General features: G+C 47.0%; 1 long non-coding RNA gene across 2 annotated transcripts in view; it reads left to right on the top strand.

Annotated features, from left to right (window-relative positions):
• The window catches only part of LOC125617108, a 125803-nt gene that overhangs the window by 1678 nt on the left and 103652 nt on the right, over positions 1–20473 (top strand). The window contains exons 2-3 of one of the 2 annotated variants that reach the window (XR_007347979.1): positions 2719–2848; positions 17549–17668. This is a non-coding gene — a long non-coding RNA (uncharacterized LOC125617108). The remainder of the gene's footprint in view (positions 1–2718; positions 2849–17548; positions 17669–20473) is intronic. The other variant, XR_007347980.1, reaches the window with a different exon arrangement.

Here is a 20473-nt window from a genome sequence, read left to right as displayed (position 1 = left end):
GCTCCTGGCCGAGGCCTGCCCTGCCGGTGCATCTGTACCTAATTAATGTTGCTGCTGGCCGCGGCCTCGTCGCGCTTGACGTCAACGATGAGCCGGGTGCTGGGGAAACGTGCCCTGCAGCCGCTCGGCACAGGGCGCTTCACCGCGGCCAGCCCTGCTGCTCTCCCTTCCAGAAGGGACTCCGCGTTCACCTTTGGCACTGAGCCATGGCTCATGCTGCTCACATGGGCCAGGATCCTTTCCTCACTTCCACATGACTGGGCACCAGTTTTCTCCCTGTTCCTTGGGGTCCCTTGCTTCTCCCCTTCTTTAGCAGGACCCGAGATCCCAGGAAACCCCAGATCAGCTGCAGGAACCAACTTGCTTTGCAGGTTTCTGTCTTTCCCCAGCTGCCTTCCCTAGGTTCTTTTCCTTTCTCGCTGCTTGCTCTTCCCTTTCCTCTCTGATCTGAGCTGTGTGGATCAGGTATTTCCAGCTAAAATGTTTTCATACATAAGGGTGGAAGAGATGAGGCCGGGCTTGCCTTAGTTCTCTGCGCCAGGTAAGACAGTGCCATTTGGAAGGAACATTGTATATATGTATTGCAGGTATCTGGTTGTTGATAAAACTTCAAATAAAGAAAAAGTTCTCCCTTTAAGTCGGGGTGGGAGTTTTTTTCTGGAGCAAGAACCCGTCAAGTACAGCAATGTCTCTTGTCTAGCTTCCCTAGCTGGCTGGAGACATCCTCCTACCCCCTCCCCCCAGGATTCTGCCGGCGGCACACCAGCCTTGCCTTTATCATAAAGCTCCACTTCATACTTCATTCCTGCTTATAACCCGCCCCCCTCATCTGTTTGATATTCGGTGTCACTGGTGTGAGGCTGCTTTTGGAGAATAGCCATGTGAGTAAAAGAAGCTCGACTTCCCTGATCTGGATGATGCCTGATGCCCTGCTGGTTCCACAGCTCATAATTCTGAGAAGAGAGGAGGCAGCCATTCTCAGGAGCAGAGGCAACCTTCCTTCCTGTCCCTCCCTCTGGCCCTGACTTCAGGGCCTGTTCCTGGTTTCCTCATGTGAACCCCAACCTGATCCCCAGCCAGCATAGTCAGGTGGGCATTCCCTGAAGCCCAGGTGGGCCAGGCTGTTAATACTGGGCAATTGGTAGGAAGCCAGGCTAGCCCAGGGGAAACTGAGGCGAGAGAGGGGAAGGGACTGGTTCAAGGTCATATACCTGGTTTCTGGAAGATCCCCTTTCCAGCTAATTCCTCAGAAACTCCGGCTGGGCCCAGGTGTGACACATTTCTGCAGTATTGAGAGTGTGGTCACCAGGCCCAGAGGGAGCTGGTTAAATTAGAAAAGCACAAGTCTCCCCTTGAATCTAAATGAGGTACTGTTCCTGAGGTGCAAATGTCATTCCAGAGCTCAGGCTGACCCTGGGTGCCAGTAAGTCACAGCCTGGGCAGGGGCTAGGGGTGGAAACTGCCTCTTAAGGGTTTAGAAGGGAATTAGCCTGTCAGGATAGAGGATCCGACAGGGATCAGAGGCTGGGAAGGAGGTGTGGCACATCAGAACAGATCTTGCTTCTTCCAACATGGACTCTGGAAATGAAGGTCCAGGTCTTGATTTGGGTCTCAAATGGGAGTGGCCAAGGAGATTTCGGCAGCCACACCAGTTTCCCTAACTGCCTTGAGTATGTGTCTGGCTAAAACCCACTGGAAATCAGAGACTTGTGAAAGAACAACTCAAGGAAGACCAGAGATCTGTGCTTGTGTTTTCCAGGGAACTCAAGAGTAGACCTGGAAAGGGACTGGCTCAGGGTCACTGGTCAATTAGCAGCACAGCTGGAGCTTGGATTCAGGCTTTGGACACTGGGCCATGTGTCCCCACCACACTATCCTTCCCCTGTGGATAGATGTCCTGATCCCGTTCTGCAGGGGCCTCCCTCTTTCCTCTCTTTGGGGTATATACTGTGCGTATGTCTTTATGTGTGCAGATATTTCCAGGTCTGTCTCTACCTAAAATCCTAACGGCTGCCTAGAACCCAGGAAAAATTATTCTATAACCTTAGTCACCTATTCCAGGAGCACTGTCAGGAATTTTTTTTGTGTCCACTTCACACAAATCCCCCATGTTCTAACTTAAGTCGCTCCAGGTGGGGCTGGGTGAACTCAGAGGGACTTACTCCAAGGGCCCCCTTAACCCTAAACCAACAGGATGCCTAAGGAAGAATGCTTGCCCCAGAGCGTGCGTGCCTGACAGGGCTGCCTTGAATCCAAATTGCAGTCCCGAGTTTGCCTGCTGTCTCTGCCTGAGATCCTGAATGATGCTGCTGTGGGGGGTGCTGCTTTTAGCCAGTGATTTATCATCTGTTTACTCAGAGAAACTGCCTGTTCATTTCTGCTGGTGGGAGGGATGGAGGGAAGGAGGGAGGGGAACGCGTGTCCTCTGAGCTGCAGAGGTAGCTGGCAGGGATGACTTATACACTCCCCTGACTGGTGACCTCCATTAACTCTTTCTCCCTGCTGTTCTCTACCTGATGAGAAACAGGGACTGCTCTCCCTCCCACCAGGGAGGCTTCAGGTTCATTTTCTGTCTGAAGGCCATTACTTGCAAAAATTCCACCCACATGATAAGCCAGGAGGAAAGAAGTCAGACCGTAGAGTCCTACTCTGCACCGGGTGATCTTACTGGATCCTGTGTGGCAATCCTCAGATGCAGGCATTGTTTCCATTTCACAGATGAGATAAACCGCGCTGACAGAGCCTCAATTGTCTGAAGTCACAGAGCAAGGAAGTGGAGCTGGGATCCAAACTCTCATTCGGCTAGTGCCAAAGTTCATGCTCTCCCTGGACCAGGGTTTCTGAAAGTGTGAGTCTCAGGCCACAGGCCTTGCAACCGCTTCCTCATTCAGATAGTTGTTTCAAACACGTAATTGTTGACCCAGGCACTGTTCCAGGCTCAGGGGATTCAGCAGTGAACAAGACAAGTCCTGTCCTCATGGACTTCCCACTCCTTGGGAGGACTAAGAAGTATAAAACATAAGTCAATTGCATGGTATAATTTCTATCATATCACTTCTATGATAGTACTTGGAGGGAAAATAAAAGGAGTATGGGATAAGGAGATGGGGCATGAGGAGGAGGTGAGTGGGTTTTGATTTTAAATATAGTGGTCAGAATGGAGCTGACTGTGAAGGTGACACTTGAACCAAGACTTGGATGAAATGAGTGCTTTGCTACTGACACTGCATTTTTCTGTGCTTCTTTCTACCGCTTGTTCCTGGGAGCCGGAAAAGGATTTTACTAAGTCATTTGTTGCACACCAAAGTTTGGTAATCCCTGCTCCTCACCCTGTGTGCATTGCCTATGCAAAGGACTTTTGCCTAACAGGTCAGGAAGTATTTGCTCAGACCTACATGCAGCTTCAGAGATCCTAGCAAGAAGAATCCAGAGTCCTGCTGATGAATCCCTTTGTGACTTGGTAATCAGCTCATACACAGTAACTCAAACAGGCAAGATGCTCCCATGACTGTGACTGAGTTGGGAAAGTTCCTAGTTGGCATGGGACAGGATGATGGTGTCTGGTCAAGGTGCAACCAGGTTACCAAAGCAGCAGGTTGGTGTCATGAGAAGGGCGTGGCCTGGAAGAGTTAGGTTGTAAGTCAGACTCACCTCCTTCGAGCTTGGGCCAGTTGTTTGCTTTGGGGAGTTGTAGTTTCCAAGGTTTGGAACTGGAGATGTTAAACTTTCCCCTTGGCACCCCACGATGCTGCCATCACCTCTACCGCCAGCCAATCCTTGGGTCTGTCGACCCTCCATCATTACCCCTACCTTCAATGTCTTCATTTCATTATCATCAGTATTTCTGGTGTGGCCTATACTGAGATCAACACAATTCCAGCCCGATTAAATAATTTGGAACCTTGCCTAGGACTTATGGGAAGGCAGTTTGACCTGAAATAATAATGGAGAAAAACTGTATGGGGAGTCATTTACTGGGATATTGAAGTCTTTAATTTTGGAAGCTCTGTTCACTGAGGTCCAAAGGTGGGGTTCGTGTCACTCACTCTTCTTCTGGGGGAGCCAGACAAGTGTCTTGTAGCTTTAGTTGCAGTAAAAGCTGCCACCAACAGCAGCTTCAGACTTCCCCCAGTGGCAGGGAGCTGCCTCCGTGCCCAGCCCTATTAACTGTTGGCTTCCCAGTGGCTGGACCCAGCCAAAAACATCCTCTGCTGTTTGAAGTGCTTATTGGAAAAGCAGATTTGGTCTTGGCGGCAGCTCTGAGCAGTTCCTTGTGTGGGGTGCTCCCCAGGGCTGTAATTGAACACAAGAAAGCATCGCCTACTTTTGGCATTCTTGCTTTCATCTCAAAGTCACATTTAAAATTTTATATTTAAAGAAAGTCAGGGAAAGGGGCCAACACGGCTCACACGGCCACTGGTGCCAAAACACCCAACACAGCAGCTCCAGAAACGAGGCTGCAGAGGATTAGGGGGGAATTAGAACCATACCATGGGCCAGTGCTGCACGCCAGGCTTCCGGGCGCTCGGCCGTGCGGCCTGACCTGCGAGGTGCCTTTGAGGCTGGGTCCCGCTGCCATCTGGGCTCTGCAGAGCAGGGGTTCTGAGGGTTTGACTCTGACCTCCCTCACTCCAGTCGAGCCAGGTGAGAATTTTCTAAAAGCCCAGAAGACAGGGAAGCTACAGTTTACATGCAGGCTCGGCTCCCCCGGCTGACCAGCCTGTTCTATGGGAGGGGCACTCTTCCCAACCCTCTGCCAGACTGACACTGGTGACTGAAGCATGGAACTCGTTGAGGGAAAGGCCTGTGTCCTTCTCCTTTGCCTCCTCCCCTCCTGGCCGGATTCTGAAAATAGTAAGGGTTGCAGGGATGTTTGTTAGCAACCCTTGCAAAGGATTATTGTTGCATGATCACTGTGATCCCTTCATCTTTATTAGGGATTTTTGTTTATAGGAAATCATCATTATTTCTGTAGTTGGTTTCCCCTGTGGTTGTAGGATCCTGTATTTAACCCTGATTTGCACTAAGCTTATTATTATTATTTTTTTGGTTGTAGATGTACACAATACCTTTGTTTTACTTTTATTTATTTATTTATTTTTGTGGTGCTGAGGATCCAACCCAATGCCAGGCAAGCTACCACTGAGCCACAATCCCAGCCCTTGCACTAAGCTTATTGATACCTTGTGTTTTGAAAAGGAAGGAAGGAAGGAAGGAAGGAAGAAGAAAGGAAGGAAGAGAAGGAAGAAAAAGATTGTGTTCTTTATAACCAAGAAATATACTGAATAAAATTATTAAAATAACCTTCCTATTTTCAGAGTCATAGAAAGGAGCAGGGAAGTAAAGGTATAAAACTTAAAACTATTCTTAAGTTTAATTCTGAGACTGTTAGTGCCCAAGAAAAAAGAAGAGGGGAAAAGGAAGTATATAGCTTCCTTAGGAGAGAGAACATTTATCTGTTTTTGAGTTCCAAGAGAAATTTCTGGGGTTGGGGTTATAGCTCAGTGGTAGAGTGCTTGCCTAGCGTGCTCAAGATCCTGGACCCAGTACAGGGGTGGAAAAGAAGAAATTTCTAAGGATTTCCTATAGAGTATCCAATGGACCAGTGTGTTGACAAAAGTTTTATACAAAATGCAGAAGTCGATTTGTCTGTGAACCAGCATTTAGTGTCATCATAGGGACTAGTAGAGGGATTGGTGGGGGAGGCATGGAGTTTAGATTATAATAGAAGAAAATCGAGGAGGACTGATCAAGTCCTCTGACCTGTCCATAGTGCACTCCATACTTAAGGGCACTTTGAATTGGATCTAAGACAGGCAAGCAACAAAATGAATAAATGTCTAGGTCAGAATGCATGTCAGGGGCATGGTTTCCAGTACTACAGCCCCAGCCAAAGACTCAGTGGATCAGCTAATACCTGAGTTTTGGTGTTATGCCCGTTCGTGTGCCTTACATGTGTGCACATGTATGAATGGCTGTGAACAGAAGCCCTCTCCTCTGTCCTACCTCCCCCACCGGCTATACACACCCCATCACAGAGAGGGGCTCTCAGCAGCCTGTAATCAGTTCCTCTGTTGATTTTGATAACCAGCCAAAAATACAGGATCTTTCCAGGGTCTGAAGATCATTAACTCTTTGGAAGAACAACAGGATAGTCTCTGAATTCTCAGTACTGACAGCCTGGGGGCAATAGGCTTAATTACTTCAACTAAATATTCAGGAACAGAATGAAGGAGTCTTTGCTCCTCTGCTGCAGATTCCCTGTTAGCTGTGCTGCCCTCTCTGGAGCTGAACTAGATTCCCCGGCCCCCTCTCCTGCCCTTGATGGTGTTTCTCACTTTGGGTGATGTTGACTTTAGGAGCCAAACTGAACAGTGTTTCTTCTCTGTCCTTAACTGAGGACCTAGTGTGTTCCAGGCACCTGGCTTGCAAGGGGTGACAAACAGGTCCCCTACCCTGGAAGAAGTGGAGAATGTGACATCCCCTCTCCCATGCGTATATAACTATGAGACAACGTTATCCCACATGCAATGAGAATATGCTGGGAAATACAAGTAAATTCTCAGATTCTGCCTTTCTCAGCTGGCTTTCCTTCTCTGGAGCCAGGGCCCATTTTCTTTCTATATCATGATTGACGCCACTGCTGATCTGTGGGCCCTTTGACCAAGGTTGGCATGGCTTTGGTGTAAATGCTATAAGCTGAGTTGCTGCAAAGACTCTCCTGAATTCTGAGAACAGGGCCTTCCCCTCTGCCACAAATGTGGGCTGAGCCAGGACAGGTGGCTGCAGCAGCGAGGGGTGCCTGCCCCTGCATTCTCTTCTTGCCAGGTGGCCTGAGTGTCAATCCCTGAGAGACTACAGACTATGGCCATGGGACAGGCCTATGTGGGGAGGGAACCCCTGTCCTATTTATCCTCCTCCAGCTAAAAGAACAGCTGATGTTTCCCTGCCTTGTTTTCACCTGGGACAAACAAGGGCAGCATGAGATCACAAATGGGACCAGGGAGCCTGGATGCAGTCAGAGCCTTGGTCTTGGCTCAACTCTGATTGTGGACTCTCAAAGCCACTTCCCTTAGCATTTCATAGAACATAGCCACACTGTCTATATAGAGAAGCTTGATCTTGTGACTTCCCATGAAACAGCAAGCGGTTTCTTTCCAAAACCAGTTGTTCTTAACCATTGTCTACCTCAAAAACCTGAAGGATTCTCAGCGAGGTCCCTGGACCAGCAGCACCGGGGAACTTGTTAGAACTGCGTCTCAGAGTATTGACTTGGAAGCTTGGGCTCGGGCCCAGTGATTTGTGTTTGACCAAGCCCGCCAAGGACTTCTGATGCCTGCTGGGTGTGGAGCTGCTCAGGAAGAATGAGTCAGGATGGTAGTGATTCTTGGCCACAGGAGGATCTTCTGGGGTGTGTGCCAGAATCTCTGGAATTGGGGTGGGATGACACACATAGTTTGAAAAAGCCACCCTACTCTCTATGAGAGTAAGGAATCCAGAATTGAATGTTGCATAGGAGGAAACATCTCATGCAATGGTCTATTTTTTTTTTTTGAACGTTTTTTGGTAAGCTCTGGAGATTTTATAACATTGGAGAGACTTGTGTTTGGCCTGGACACCTCCCTTATCTTGTTTTACAAAGAATTCCTCTATGGAAGGAGGGCATTGTGGCCCCTGCAAGAACTTGAGTTTTTAGACCCACGAGTGTGGTATTGCTTTGCCGTCATCAAACAAGCATGTGTATCTATTTCTTTCTTTCTCTCTCTCTTTCTTTCTTTCTTTCTTTCTTTCTTTCTTTCTCTCTCTCTCTCTCTCTCTCTCTCTCTCTCTCTCTCTCTCTCTTTCTTTCTTGACTTTCTTTTCTTTCTTTCTTTTTCCTCTTTTTTTCTCCCCAACATGTTCCTTAAAAGAAGCAGATGTCAGGAGTCCCTTTTCATTGCCCTTGACAGGGAAAAGGTATAGCCTAAATTGTTTAAAGTGTTTGTAAACAGTAGTAGAAGCATTTTTTTTTTCTCAACAATGTTCTATCTGGGAAGCTCTTTGGACTTGAGGAGTTGGGTGGTAAAAGTAAGGAGTGTTTTCCTTAACCCACCATCCAGCTGCTATCTGCAGCTAGATATCCTGTAACCCACCATCTAGCTGCTATCTGCAGCGACTGCTTCTACTTGCCAGGCAAACCCCAGAGGAAGACCTGCTTCTTAGAAAGTGTGTTTTCCTGTTGAAGTGGGTAGCATTGATCTCAGGGCTTATCTGGGTGACAGGCTCCACCTCCTCTGAAGGTGGTGTTTCCCTTGTGGCTGCTGAGGCAGGAAGCAGGTGTCAAGGAGCTAACCTCATGGCCTCCCCAGAGCCAGCCAGGTTTACCACCAACTGTGGCCTGTGCTGATCTTGCTGATTGCTGAGTGGCTCTCGGCTCCCTGAGAGATGGGGTGTGCTGATGGTGCTCAGCAGATCCGGTGTGGCAGGTCAGAGTGGAAGTCTCTGGGCCTCCCTGGTGTCAACCGAAGTTCTGAAAGGACCCAGAGCTGCCACTCACTTTGAGCAGATGGCCCAGCAGGCACCTCATTGGAGGAAGGGAAGCCAGTTTTGTAAGCGACGGTCTCCTCTGAACTCCGACCGTGCCCCTCACCAGAGATCCACAGACAGGGCAGTTTGTTGCTACTCAGACGTTCCAAGCATCTAGAATAGTGTCTGGCATACAGTAGGTTAATAAGTATTTGTTGACTAAATAAATTTCTCTTCCACCTTTCCCCCAAACGGGACCCAGCATCCTCTTAACCTGACAGGGAAGAAATTAAAGGACTTGTCCCTAGGTGGTCGGCTGCTCTTCTGATGCCCTAGGGACCAAGAAGGGAACTGAGAGATGATTGTCACCCTTCTTTAGATCTGACCAAGGGGCAGCTCAGAATGACAGATGAAATGAGTTCCTCGTACTAGTGTGTTACCTGTTTATAAAATTGCTGGGCCAACCCCTGCCATCTCACCCCTCCCCAACTCTGAGGCTGGAACCCAGCATTCCAGGTAAAGACAGAGGAGGTGACTTAGATGCACAGGGCTTTGCAGATATCGAAGGCAACTGATTCTCTGGAAGCTGATTTATATATATATATATATATATATATATATATATATANCTTTTTAAATTTTTTTTTTTTTTTTTGAGGCAAGTTCTTGTTAAGTTTCTGAGAGTCTCACTAAGTTGCCAAAGCAGGCCTCAAACTTGTGTTTCCTCTGCCTCAGCTTTCCAAGGTGCTGGATTAATGGTATGCACCACCATGCCCGGCTGACAGATGGCTTTTAAACCAGTAGTTCACCCAGAAGTTAGAGGACTACCTGACGGGGCTGCATAGGGGTTCACCATTGGAGGGGCCTGTGGCCAGTGTGGTGGAGCCTGGGGCTTCTATGGTGAATTCCTGCTGAGTGCAATGTGACAGAGGACTCTCTGACCCAGACCCTCCAGCTTGAAGGACCCCACAGAATCCTGACCTCCATCCACCGCTCTAGCTCAGACAGAAGTCAGAGGATTATTGGTGATAATCATAGAATATCAGTGATATTAACAGAAAGGCCCTGGGCCTTGACTGAGCAGTAGATGGTAACGTATAGAGTTACATGTGTCTCTGCTGTGATTTTTAAACCTTCCTTTCTGTCTAGAGGTGGTGACAGTGATCCTGTGGTGCCCTCCTTGGTGGGGTTGGCAACAAATATGACAAGATGAGGGTGACTGGGAAAAAGAGCAATGAGTGGATCCAAAGGTAACATGCCACATAGATCTCAAATTAGATAGCACTGGTCGTTGTTTTTCAAGGAAGCCTTGGCCTCGCTCTTCTAAGCTCAGCTAGAAGGAAACGCAGGGAAGAGACTTGCTGGAGGCCCAGGGTGGCCCTGGGCGTTGATGGTTGTGAATATAACTGAGTCAGAATAGCACGGGGCACCTGGCGAGAGACCATTTAGGACTCATTCAATTGTTCCACCATTCATCATTCAAAAAATGTTTCCTGAACAGCAGCGTGGCCCACATGGTACGAGCACCTGGGACAATGATGAGTCAGAGATGCCCTCACGGAGTTTACAATCCAACTGGCCTTGCACTGACTCGCCTACCCTTCTTCTCCAGGGATGCGTTGGCTTCCTACTTCAATGAAAAATAGAAGCCATCAGAGGAGACTGTCATGACCTTCTTCTTATTTCTTTATTTTGCAGGGGGAGACCAGGGTTTGAACTCAGGGGCACTAAACCACTGAGCCACATCCCCAGCCCTATTTTGTACTTTATTTAAAGACAGGGTTTCTTTCACTGAGTTGCTTAGAGCCTTGCTTTTTGCTGAGGCTGGCTTTGAACTCACGATCTTCCTGCCTCAGCCTCCTGAGCTGCTGGGATTACAGGCATGCACCACCACACCAGCTTGTCATGAGCTTCTGTTCCCACATCATCGCCCACCCCACCGCATGCCTGTGGTTTGTCTCTGCCTCTCTCCTGTCATGTGGATAAACAACCTATTCCCTGGCTAAGGCCATCTCTCCACCTGCATGGTCTATCCCATGTCCTCCTGGCAGTGCCAGGACATGCCCAGTGTCTCTCCTCCCTCCTGGGACCATCAGTCCTCCCCTCTCTGCTGGGTCTCTTCTAGCAGCATTCTGCTATCACCTCTGCCTTTCAAAAGTACCCTCTCTTGCCCCATGTTCTCCTCCAGGAAAATGGCTCCGGTTCTTTCCTCTTTACAGCTAAACTCTTAAAACCGTTATCTGCACTTGCCATCTCCAAAGCCTCTCCTCCCGTTCACCCATGAACTCATCCCAATCAAACTGTCTCCCTTTGCTCTTGCCAGGGCTGCCAATGTCCTCATTTTGCTACACCCAGTGGGTGTTCTTGAACTCTTCTTATCTGGCTCCTGGCAGTAGCCTCACCACCACCCCCTGCCTTCAGTCTCTTCTCCACCCAGCTTCCACAGTGCCTTTCTCATTATTTCCCACGTACTCTCTTTTACCTCAGGACTTTTACACTTCCTGTTGCTCCTGAGCTTGGACCTTTTTTCCTCCAAGATTTTTGCTCAAATATCACCTTAGTAAAGACTTCCTATTTAAAATCACAACCTCTTCCACCCACATTCCCCATCCCTTCCCCCTGCTGTATTTCCTCTGTGTTCTTATCACTGTTTAATTTAGTGGCACACCAGTTCAGTGGTGGTGGGGGTGGGGGAACCTGTCCTGGGTTCAGATAATGAGATGCAATATCTGAGAGAATTGAGGGGATGGGGAGGGCACTCAGAGTCAGGCTGCTCCTCACAGCGCCACACCCTTAGCAATGCTGTACAGCGTTCCCTCCAGCCAGGGTGGGCTGCCTCTAACCCCCAACTATTTCCCCACACTGTATTTCCATGTTTATTCTGCTAAGTCCCTGCACTAGGATGTAGCTACCAGAGAGTGGGGTGTTTTGTCTCTTTATTCACCACTGTGACAATATCTGACACATGGTAGGTGCTCGTTAAGTTTTTATGAATGAATGAATGAATGAATGAATGCAGTAGAGGATGTCAAGGAAGCCTGTTGTTAGGGTATCAGCAAGGCTTCTTGGATGATTTGGTGTCTGCATTGCTCATAACAAGGAGAAAGGTACTCTGGGCAGAGAGAAGAGTAGGCACAAGAGCCTGGGGCAGCTTCATTGTCAAGGCCATTTGTCAAGGGTCAGGGAGTCCTGAGTGGTGTTCCTTATAGGCTTTTCCTTCATAATGTTACTGTTTAGTAAATGAATGCTGTCCTTTATTGTCAGCTGATTGAGGTTCCTGTTGACATCTTGCAGAAGGCCGGTTGTCCCTTTTAATCAGAATGGTCATTCCCCACTCCTGCTGAGGCACTCCAGGCCCAGCTGGTCAGCACCTCTCCCAGCACAGTGTCAGAACTTTTACCTACCCTTTGCTGTTAGTGTAGAGGCTAGACAGCTCAGCACACTGTGGGTACAATCTGGGGGAGGGACCATGAGAGCTGGGAGCCATTCCCAATGCCACCTCCCCTAGGGGCTTCCCTACCTTCTCTTCCCTGCCCTGAGCAGAGTTTGTATATTCTTCCTTTTGTCTTCCTGTTCATTTCTTTACTTTAAAACTTATATTACCATCTCTATTTACTTCTGTGTTTGTGTCTTCTATTAAATGTGACTCCAAGAACAGATTCACTTCAATTCCTGCTCCTTATGGAGAACTGACACCTTGCAGAAAATCCATAAAGGTTTATTGAGTCCACACCAAAACCAAGTAGATCTTATGTGTAGAGCTATACCAATATCAAATGAATCCAATGGTTTTTGTGATTATGCTTTTGGAGGATTAATCATGACAGGGATGTGACTAGCCCATGAGGATTACATATAAACATATATATGTATATACACGCACATATATATATACACACACATGTACCACATATATTTTTTTCTGTGAAGGTAATATATCACTTATTTTTTCTCTTTAAATTCCAGAGACCAAATATCATCCATAATTATTCAAATATTTTCAATGTAGAGTGCTTATTAAAGCATCAAGCATGTTATCTCCACCAAAAAATTGTGAATTAGATTCAAGATAATTTTTAATTTTTATTGGTATGAACCTAAACACTGTTTTTATATGTATGCCAAACCTGAGCTATGGAGACCAGATTATATACCAGTAGGCCGAGTGGGCCAAACCCCCCTAGACAGAAATCTTACAGGTTTCAGAAATAAGTATACTGAAATAAGCTTTTTAACTAGGGCAAAATCAGAGTTCAAAAACAGTTCAGTTAATATTTGATTATCAAGTTAAGATAGGTTGAAAAAAACAAAACTTTAGGCTTAAAATCGACTGTTTCCTTATGTGAGATGCATTTGAGAATTAAATATGTTAAATTTTTCATTTAGCAGATTCCTCCCCAGACTTTTAAAACCACTGCCAATAAATATTTACATATTCTCTCCCCTCCCCAAAGCATTTCCCCAGGTACACATGAAGACCACGCATTTGGAGACGCTGTTGCTTCAGATTAAACAGGCTCTTCTTCCAAGAGCAGCTCATAGGATTCTGCCCCAGCCAGAGCAGGGTTTGTGGCCTGTGGATAATTTTGCTGCCTCTGGTTGACGGATCAGGGCTGGGAATCTCATTATGGATGCCTTGGGACTCTTGTTATGGAAGTCTTGCCCCTCCTTCCAAGCCAGCCTTCCAGAAGAGGCCAGGATTGCATCATCTGTGCTGGGCCCCAGCCCACCTTGCCTGAGACTCACTCACCTAAAGTGTTTCCAGAGACTTCCAACAGCCCAACTGTCATTTGCACCTCTGTTCCAGATGGGGAAAACTTGTGTGGCAGAAATTTTTCTTGTGCTTGTGATCCATGCCAGCCATCAGGTCTAGGAGTTTTTGGGAGAAGGAAATGTCACTCTTAGGAACAAAATAATCTTATCTGCAAGGACGGAAAGTGGAGGCACTTTGTAAACCTGGGACCCAGGGCTTCCTCACCTGACCAGCTCGTGCTTGCATACAAATACCCAAACACTCTAATACCTCTTGGCAGTTGATAAATCTATTTTAATCTCAGCTCAGAGTTTCATTCTCTGGAATATCTGAGTCCACAGATTATCCAATGGGTCTCTTTTATTTTTTAATATTAAAAAAACTTCACAATTAAGTCATGGTCACTGTAGGAAAAAAAAAAACCCTGGAGAATATATAAACCAAAGTTTAAAATATGTATACATCAAAGAAGTTACTAATCAGGTTTGCTGGACTCAATCAGCAAGGAAAAGAGGTTAAGCTTTGAAAATGCCAAATCTGCTTCTTTCCTTTTCTCCTTTGGGGGCCTTAAGTACAAGGGCTGGGGTACTGTGGCCAAAAAGGTGTCACTATTGTCTAGGGCCAACCAGAGCACACTACCCCTTCTGAAGGGCCACTGTTGACTCTGTACCCCCAAACCCCTCCGTGATCCCAGGGGGTGGTCTTGATGAGGCTATGGGCTGGGACCTGGGGAAAGGTTTTCCCATCTCCAGCTTGATATTTACATATTCTGCTATCTGACACATGGTAGGTGCTCGTTAAGTTTTTATGAATGCTATCTGCTCCACTCTGCGATCTGTGGCCTTCCCTTATTGCCTGTCCCAAGTAGAAGGAGCAAACAAACTGTCCTCTGCTGGGGTGGAGGGAGATTACAGCTGCCTCCAGCTGCCTGTGGGTCTCTGCCTCCTCCTGTCCCACCCAAGCTGCACCGGATGCTGTCATGAGTCGTCTGTGGAGGCACGAGGGGAGCACCCATCCTTAGTCCCAGGGCATCGTTGAGGAGCTGGAATGCCAGTTCTATGAACCTTTGGGGAGCTCCCCAGAAAGGTGTGCTCTTATTCCACTGGTGAATGTCCTTTCACTCCTGTCCTGTGGGCACTGGCTAGATCCTATATGAGAAATGCAGCATGACATGGTTCCATCTGGAATTGCCCTCCCAGGAAAATCTGCCTCTTCTGATTTGCCCTGGCTTCCCACAACATGGCCCATTTGGCTTGTCTGTGGGTCTTATGCATCAGGATTTGCCAAGGGGAGCACCAGCCCCAGGGCTTGGCACAGGCTCTGAGAACCTCGTGAGGCAGGGCAGCAGGTACTGGTGGATCAGGCTTCCTCTCCTGGAAGGGCATGCACTAGGACTTGCCTGGCCTGCGGTTTGCCCCCACAGACCTCATTACTCTACTCAGAGGCCTTTTTCAGAGCTACTGACTGCCCTTGGAAGCCCACTCTAATGCTATAATGACATTGTAATTATGATTTAAGCAACACCTACCGGAAAGAGGAAAGGTGCATACATTACTGTTCACCCTTCAACTGCCTAGCTCCATTTTGTCCAACAAGAGGCCTAGAGACCGTCTGAGGTCACATGTGTATATTTTATGTTAAAACTAATCCTGACCCTTGTGTGGCCCACTCCTGGTTATGGTCAGCCAGGTCTGTTCAGCCAATGGCGGACGAGGAGAGTCAGATAACCATAGATAGGAGTTGGTGTGCACCCCTGAGCTAATAAATGTGGCCCCTCTCCATGGTGGATTGGGTCCCAGTCCTTACCTCACCCTCCTAATGACTCAGAGCTTCCCCACCAGGAAGGGAATGCACCTGGGATTGGAGGTATTTCCCAGGCAGGTCCTGAGGGGCCTGGGTGGTTTCATAGGGCCTGGTGGCACATGGGCCAGGGCTGAGGCTCAGGGTGCAGTGGCTGCGAGGAGAGGTATGGACAAGCGGCAGCCTTGAGGGGCGGGCAGGACATCTTTGGGGCCACACTGTGGCAACCAGAGAGGTGGCCTGCTAGCGTGCCCAATGAGCACATAATGAAGCCCTGCCGCCTGGGCCTCCTTTGTTCCCAAGAAACCATTTAAAAAACTCTTTCCTCAGCCCCCGTGCTAGGTGTGCGAGGTGAGCAGGGACAATGGCTGCAGTGGCAGTGGCAGAGCAGAGTACCTTGTTCAGAGAGGCCTTTCTGTGGCCCAGCCTTGCAGGCTCTGGGCGCCATGAGGGCCGAGGGCTGGGGCACAGCAGGCCAGTGCACAGTGTCCTTAGGATCCAAAGGACCAAGAGTAGAACAACATCAACAGCAACAATGTCTCCATTGAGGTGAAGGGGCAAGGCGCTAGGACCTCGGGGGTCCTTGGTTGATGGCAGAAGGGACTTCTCAGTCCCCCACGTGGCACAAGAGAAAGGAGCGTTGCAGACAACCTGCCTGCACTTTCCTGAAAGCCACGGTGGCACATTCCTGGCGTTTGCAATTATTGGGAAATGAGAGGACCTTTTTTCTTTCCACGCTACCCTCCCCTCCTCCCTCCGTTTTTCTTCCAGGCATGGAATTATCTACTTTAGCAGTTCAAAAGACATTCCATTCCCATGACAGAAGCCAGGCCGTGATGTTGGCACACACGGAAGACTCTTTTCTTACAGGGAGATTCAGGCAATAAATCATAATAAGTGCAAAATTTAAATAGCATTTCTTTAACTTTTAATGGCCTACCTTGCTTACTTTCCAAGTGCCATTAACAGCTATTTCTTCCTGTTTCCCAGCAAGGACCCATCTCACTAACAACCGTGAGTTTTATTCCTTTAATATATCCCCAAAGAAAATAGGTTGAGGGGATTCGTTCTGAACTCGCTCTCAGCTCTAAAATTCCTTATCTATTACTGAACAAAGGCTGACAGAAGATTTTAAAATAGATTGGGAAAAAAAATGATCACCATGGCCAATATCTATCCTATCCTATCTTCTCTTATTTCATGCTTTTCTCTCCTTTGGCAAGCCACCTACATCTGTTCCAGAAGCAATCACACATATACATAGATCCGTTGACTCACAAGGCAGTGTACGCTAGAGAACGTGGAAGTAGTTAACCAAACACACCCCATAATGTACTATCCAATGGGAGACACCAAACTGCTCAAGAAGGAACCATCAGAGGATATTTCCCCTAGAGAACAGATCATTTGAAGTTTGCACCCATCTATAAATAAGGGGGTCCCACACTTCTATTCCTAAAAGTGTTGTAATTTACTGCTGGGCTGGAGGGTGAAAGACTATCTCTCTAGCAAGGGTCATTGTCAGTCTCTTAAAACATGACTCTGATAAAAATCACATTGTGCAGGTATTTATCACAGTTCACTGGGCTTGATGGGTGTGAGAGTATTTAAAGTCTGCCCTGGAGAGGTGTCTAGGGAGATGGTGATTGGGGGGGCTTCTGCAGGAAGCATGGTGGAAGGGACAATGGGTCAATTACCAGCAGAGCCTGCGGTCTCCCTTGGAGAGGTTAAGGAGGAGAGCATGCAGCCTTTGAGCTACTGTGTCATCTGTCCTGGGGCTTAATCAAGTTATCATATCACCGCCAGTGTCCCCCGGCCTCTATCCATGGATTTGAATGAAGAGAAAAATTTGCAGACAAATTTCTAGCAGCAGGAAGTTGGTGCTCTCCTGTGAGGCTGGATGAAAAGCACCTGTAACCTTGTCGGCCCCCATCCAGCTCCTGCTGGGAGCCGCTTCAGGCAGCAGCCTGCTGGCTTCAGAGCTGGCTTGTCAGGGGAAGCTGGGCTGAGGGATGCTATTATGTGTTTCAAGAGAATGGCCCGGAACGGGCTCAGCTGTGGCCAGAACAGCACAATGCGGCCAGCTATCCATGATAGGGTAGGTGGACATTGTCCCCTTCCTTTTGATATTGGCCTGGAGTTATTTAAGTTAAAATGGGGCTGGCATGAAACAATCTTCTTGGTGGCATGTCTCTATCTATAGGGAGAGTGAGAGGCAAGGAGGTCTCCAGCCTCCCATCAAAACCAGATCTCTGTTCCTCTTTCAGCTGCCGTTTCCTCCTTTATGAAGTTCAGGTGCCTTGTGATTTTTATCTAACCTGCAGAGAGGGAATTTGATGATTTTGATGTCATATTGAGCATTGGTTCAGGGTCATGAGACACATCTTGTAGACCTAGCTTTGTGACTTGGGGAAGTGGCTTAGCTATTTTGTGTCTTCGTTAATTAATTTGTAAGATGGATAATGACCCAGACTGTTCCTTTCTTCTCAGGTTATGAATCGGGGGAATTGCAGACTGATCAGTAACTGAAAAGCCTTAAAACCACATTCCTGATGCCTCTAAAATCCTTCCAGCAGGCACATACTTTTTGATTCAACGTCACAAAGATGGGTAAGAGAAAGGAGAGTTATTAATTAGCATTAATATTTGAGCATTCCATCCTGAGAATAAGTTAATCACTGAATGTGAATTTCATAGTCATTAGCAGGAAAAGCCAGAGGCTTTTTTAACACTCTGTGTGACTTGTCGATCGGTCAAAATCAGCTTTTCTGAAGTTCCCAGGAAGTTGGACTTTTTGGCATTTCCATGAAAGGCTCAGAGCCTACATAAAAATCCAGGTGGAGACCTGGTTAAGAAATCTCTCCCTCTCCCACCCCCGACTCCCTCCTGCCCTTCAGACTGTTGTTTCTGTTCTTCAACTACAACGTGGCAATACCTATGGGCTTTCAGTCTAGTTGTAAGCTCCAGCCCTTTCTCCAGCTGTAAAATGGGGTACCCTTTCTCTACCTCCTTACCTCATGGGAACAAGGTAGAGTGGACTGGTCAATGGTGGGGAAAGTGCTTTGTGAAGTGTAAGCGCTGGGTAGGTAACACACACTCACTAAGGAGCATATCACCCATCTCACTGGGGTGAGAGTGAACACCGTGAGTCTTGCAGGCCTGACACCATGAGCCCAATGTCGCGGGTGATCTGGCTCAAAAGAGGATTCTTCTTGCCAAGTTATGCCCTGGTCACTGGTTTGGATAGAACAGACATAGAAGGTATGATGCTTTTCTGAGGGGGTGGCCCTGAGGGCATGGACAGGACAGGGACATTGATGCCCAAACACAGAAATAATCACACAAGAAAACAGCGAAAATATGGAGTGAATGATTGCTCTCCTTTAGTTTGCGTTGGTTTGCCCCAAGCCCCTGCCCCAACCAACAGCCACTACTTTCCTGAATATGGCATGAAGCGCTGCCCAGCGATTTTGCCTGGGCCATGCCTCTTGTCTTCTCTGCTTATTGAATTTTCCTAGTCGTCAGGGTCCTATGCAGTGTTCCCTCCTGTACGAGGCAGCTGTCTTCAAGTCCTAAGGCACTCTTTACTGGCCCCTGTGAACCTCTGTTCTGTCCTTTGCCCCATCACAGTCGGGTTGGTGTCAGCTTCTGCTGTGGGTCCTTTCTCTCCTGCTCACACTGGGAGCTTCTCAAGGGCAGCAAGTGAGTGCTTCTGGCGTCCCAGCCTGAGGGTGGCTGCTGGAGAAGACTGTAGTTTATGTGTTCGATGTTGGATTTAATTTTGCCACTCTTAACGTGTCTGTGATGTGAAGGGATTGTGGGATGGGAAGAGAAGATAAAATCTTATCTTTTCATGTTTATTTATTTAAACCAAACCCATTTTTGGTTTTGCCTTTCATATCCTAGCTGATAAGAAAATTTGCATAACCGCTTTCATGTAAATGGGAATTTCAATGTAAGTGTGATTGCAGGGATTGTCTGTAGAGAAACAGCACCAATAGATGTGTGTGCATGCATGAACATGTGTGTGTATGGAAGCATGTTTACTTGTTTATTATAGGAATTAGTTCAGCAATTATAAAGCTAAGAAGTCCCACAATCTGCCATGCGCAAGGTGGAGACCCAGGAAAATCAGTGGTGGAATTTAGTCTAAGCCCAAAGACCTGAGAGCTGGAGGTGGGGTGGGGGTCTGATGGTTGATGGTATCAGTTCTGATTTGAGGACCCCCAAACTAGGAGTACTGATGAGGACAGGAGAAAATAATGAACATCTCAGCTCAAGAAAAGAGAGGATTTATCCCTTCTATTTTTTCCGCTCTCTTTGGGCTTCAACAGATTGGATGAGGACATCCTTTTCCCATTCTGTTGATTCAAATGCTAATCACTTCCAAAACACCCTCAGAGAGCACCAAGAAATATTTTACTAGCTATCTAGGCATGCCTCCGCCCAATAAAGGTGACATACAAAACTAATCATCACTGTAATTATGACTCCTTTTCAAATTTTAGTCATGCCTCACTAAAGTCTTCTTTTTGCTGTCTTTTAAGAAATTTCAGGAAATCCTTGCAGAATTAGTTCCTGGCCAAGCAGACAGGAAGGCAGCCCTGGTCAGGGACCCAGTCTCACAAAATATCTCTTGTGCACCAATCTCCACTGGTTCACTTCCATAGGAAGGTACAAATTTCACCTTATGGCAAGGACCCAGTGTCAAAGTTTCTGTTTCCCAATTCCTTATTTTTCATATTTGATCAGGGAACTCATTGGTCAGGGAGACCATTTCCTTCTGTGATTCTTAGTCTAGATCCCTGAACTCCCAGGCACTCATGAAAGTGGTAAACAAGCCAAATGTGGTGCTGCACAACTTCTTGGGAGGCTGAGGCCAGCCTCAGCAACTTAGAAAGATTCTGTCTCAAAATTAAAAATAAATACGTTTGTGGATCTAGCTCAATGGCAGAAATCTTGCCTAATGTGCATGAGGCCTGGATTCAAACCCACCAAACCAAATAACCAAACCAATCAAACAAACAACAACAAAAAAAGAGAACTAAATATAAATATAGATAAACAAAGCTTTTTGAACTTTTTTAATGTTTCAGAAAGCCTGAGATAAGGATGCTGGATCTACGAACATGTGAAATTTCTAGGCATTTCCTTTTCTCTTTTTCTTTTTGGTTCAATTCACTATGGTAGTACTGAATAATTCAGGATAATAATAATAATTTTTAAAAAAACCCAAGACATACCTGTACTTAAGTTTTTAGATCAAAGGTTTTTTTAATTGCGGTATCATTTACACAATAAAATTTATACATTTTAAAGATGCAATTTACTGTTTTTGCAAGCATATACGATTATGTGATAGTGCATTTCCATCGTTCCCAAAAGTCTTCTCATGCTTCATTGCTGTCAACGTGA

The sequence above is a fragment of the Marmota marmota genome, unplaced genomic scaffold, assembly GCF_001458135.2.
Source record: "Marmota marmota marmota unplaced genomic scaffold, marMar, whole genome shotgun sequence".
NCBI classification, from domain to species: domain Eukaryota; kingdom Metazoa; phylum Chordata; class Mammalia; order Rodentia; family Sciuridae; genus Marmota; species Marmota marmota.
This window is presented reverse-complemented; position numbering and strand designations above follow the sequence as displayed.